This window comes from Alligator sinensis, unplaced genomic scaffold (assembly GCF_000455745.1).
Source record: "Alligator sinensis unplaced genomic scaffold, ASM45574v1 scaffold2211_1, whole genome shotgun sequence".
NCBI classification, from domain to species: Eukaryota; Metazoa; Chordata; order Crocodylia; family Alligatoridae; genus Alligator; species Alligator sinensis.
The window spans coordinates 41,093-44,752 of record NW_005843769.1 but is presented as its reverse complement, the minus strand read 5'-3'; positions in this window follow the sequence as shown (position 1 = coordinate 44,752).

Sequence of the window (3,660 nt, the reverse complement as noted above, 5' to 3'; positions counted from 1 at the left end):
CTGTCCAAAAGCAGCAGGCGAGGAGGGGCGGGAAGGCGGCCAGGAGAAGCGTGGAGGTCGTCCCCATCTCTCCTGGGGATATTTCCGCTTGATTTAAAAACCGTATATCTCGGCATACGAGGTGCCTCCAACGAACACGCGTGTGCCTTGCTTTTTGAAAGGCAGAAGGAAGGGAAGATCTTCACTTGTGGGACTTGGGGTGCTTGTACACGTGACGGATGTGGCCCTGCCCTGCATATAACATGCACCGGATTCCCAGCAGGCGTTCTTGTGCTGTGCTTTATATGCCAGAGAATAAATGTGGTAATTCAGTCGTGGCAGGCGGCATAATGCTGACAAGCGTCTCCACTTGATTCTTTAAGCGCCAAGGGAACTGGCATAGGGAGAGAAGGAGGCCGACGTGTAACAGCATACACTAACTTGGCAATTTGGGCATTTTCGGATCGGATAGATCCACTCAAAAGCCTCCAGTTAAGGGGCCGACCTCCCCTGAGAAGTCCCGTTGGCCCCGAGCTGCCGGGCGTTCAGAGACGGGCCCCTCTCGGCCTCTTCGTAAGCTCTTCCAATCAGCGTGGCTCATTTAAATACTCATTTAAATGCCCAGGGCTTACGGCGTCCGAGTCCCCATCTCCCGAGAACGTTGAATTGCTGATGCGCGGTGGAACGAGGCTTTAGTAGTTGGCTTAGGTTGGACCTTCGGGAGACGCTTCTTCCCGGGTAGAGCAGGGAGGCCCAGGGGAGTTGTGGGCTCTCCATCACTGACGGGGTTCAAGAAGAGGTTGGACAGCCACTGGTCCCAGTGGTTGATCTGGGTGCATCTAGGCCTACGCCTAGGGGAGTTGTGGACTCCCCATCGCTGGCCGTCTTCAAGAAGAGGTTGGCGAGCTGGTGGTCAGGGATGATCTAGGCATAGCTAGGCCTAGTTGTACCTGGGGTATCTACCAAGCTTTTGGGCTTTGCTGGTTGCCCGTGCCCCCCCTTTTTGCTACATGGTTGGGAGTGAGGGGGTTAAACCTCCCCGAGAGGCGCTGGGAATGGGCACTGTGCTGGGCCAAAGCTCCTGCTGGGACCAGCCACCCGCCCAGAACGGCGAGGCACCCAGGTTGCGCCCCGCCATATTCGGGTGTGGATCGAGGGCAGAAACCAAGGTAGCTGTGCTGCGGCATCGACTTGTCTGCTAATTTCTCACCGGGCGTTTGCAAAACCCAAAGAGCCTGGGCCAAAGTTAGTGCAGAATCCCAGGGGCGGGGCTGGGGGGGACCCGACGCATCCGGCATCTTGGGTCGGTGTAGAACTACCACCCGCGCTGTGCTTAGGTGTGTGGGGGGGGCACCTCGGTTCTGTATGTGTGCGCATCCTGGGGCCTGGGGCGTGCGTGTGTGTCTGTATCCACATCCATGTGCACGTCTGTCCCAAGCACCTGGGGTCTGTATGTGGGGCCTGGAGTGTGTGTGTCCCCTGTGACCTGGGTTCTGTGTGTGCATGTGTGTGTGTGCATCTGTCCGTCTGTCTTGGGCACCTGGGTTCTATGCGTGTGTGTGCATGCGTGCACATGTGTGCATGAGTGCTGGCACCTGGGTTGTGTTTCTGTGTGTGTGTGCGCGCGCGTGCATGTTGTGGCACCAGGGTTCTGTGAGTGAGTGTGTGCATGTGCACACTTTTCTCCTGGCACCTGCGTTTTGTCCTGGCATTCTGGCACAAGGGTTCTGTGTGTGCGTGCATGTGTGTGTGCCAGATGCCTGGCGGGGGTGTGTGTGTGTGTGTGTGTGTGTGTGTGTGGGATACCTGGGTTCTGTGTGTGTTTGTGTGTTCTGAACGCTTAGGGGGGTGTGTGTGTGTCTGTGTCCTGAAAATTTGCATATGTGTGTCTTGGGTGCTTTAGGGGCGTTGTGTGTGTATGCCAGGCGGAAGAAGGGGTGCATCTGTCTGTCTGTCGTGTCTGTCGTGTTGTGTGTTGTGCTGGGTTGTGTGTATGCATGCACGCGTGCACATCTTTCCTGGGCACCTGGGTTCTATATATGTGTGTGTCCTGGGGTCTGGGTTTTGTGTGTGTGTGCTGCCACCTGTGTGTGTGTGTGTGTGTGTGTGTGTGTGTCTGTCTGGCCCAGGCACCTGGGTTCTGTATGCGTGTGCGTCCTGGGGCCTGTGTGAGTGTGTCTGTGTGTGTATGTATGCATCTGGCGGGCACCTGGGTTCTGTGTGTGTGTGTGTGTTCTGGGGTCTGGGTTTTGTGTGTGTGAATGTGTCTGTCTGTCTTGTCTGTCTGTCTCTCCTGGGCACCTGGTTTCTGTGCGTGTGCATGTGCATCCTGAGTCCTGGGATTTGTGTCTGTGTCTGTCCCAGGCACCTGGATTGTGTGTGTGTGTGTGTGTGTGTGTGTGTATGCACATCTGTCCCGGGCACCTGGGTTCTGTATGTGTGTGTGTCCTGGGGCCTGGGTTGTGTGTGCCTGTCTGTCTGTCTGTCCTGTAACCAGGGCTCTGTCTGTGCATGTGTGTGTGCATCTGTCTACTCTGGGCACCTGAGTTCGGTGTGTGTGTGTGTGCGCATTTGTGTACGCATGCAGGCACCTGAGTTGTGTTTCAGTGTGTGTGTATGTATGTTTGTGTCTGTGTGCATGTTGTAGCACTGGGGTTATGTGTGAGTGTGCGTATGTGCACATGTGTCCTGGCAGCTGGGTTCTGTGTGTGTGTGTCCTGGACGCCTGGGTTGTTTGTTTGTGTTACCAGACACTTGGGTGTATGTGTGTGTCTGTCCGTGTCCTGGACATTTGTGTTTGTGCACGTCTTGGTTCCTTGGGGGGTGCATGTACGCACATGTGTTTTGGCACATGGGTTCTGTGTGTGTGTGTGTGTGTGTGTGTGTTGGATTGGGGGTGGGGGGCATGTGTCTGAGACCCCTGGTTTGTGTCTGTCTCAGACCCCTAGTTTCCAAGGGGGGCGTGTCCTGGATGCCTGGCTCCTGTGCGTGTGCGTGTGTGTGTGTGCGTGCGCACACATCCCGGATGCCAGGGTCCCAGGCACTGCAGTACCCGGCCGGCCGGCAGCGCGGAGGCCGCAGGGAGCGGAGCAGGAAGGAGCCGGGAGGTGGGAGCAGACCCGCCCGCAGCGCTGCCTCCCTTGGCTGCATGGAGGGGCACGAACAAACACACGCACCCCTAAGTGTCTGGAGCACACGCACACCCCAGGCATCCAACACATGCACACACAGCCTAGGTACCCAATATACACATGCGCGCGCGCACACACAAACACACACACACGCACACCATCCAACACATGCACACACAACCTAGTCACTCAAAGCACATACACACAGACATTCCCTCACATCCTGAGGGAAGCACTCAGATGCAGCCAGCTCTGGGGCAGAGCACAAGGAGGCATAATGACCACATATAACACTGCTTAAGGAAGGGCTGAGATGCGGCCAGCTCTGGGGCAGAGCGGAAGGGTGGGGGACCGGCCACTTATAACACGAGCAGAGACTGTATCTCTGACTCAGTCGGCCTCTAAGCCACCTGTGCATTGGCTCCAAGCCGGGAGCTGGCACCACGGGATCCCTGCAATTAATAATTGACCCACCCTTTGGCACCCATCTCCCTGGCTCTTTACACGCCAGGTTCCACCCCCAGCAGGGGCAAAGGACGTTTGCATGAGT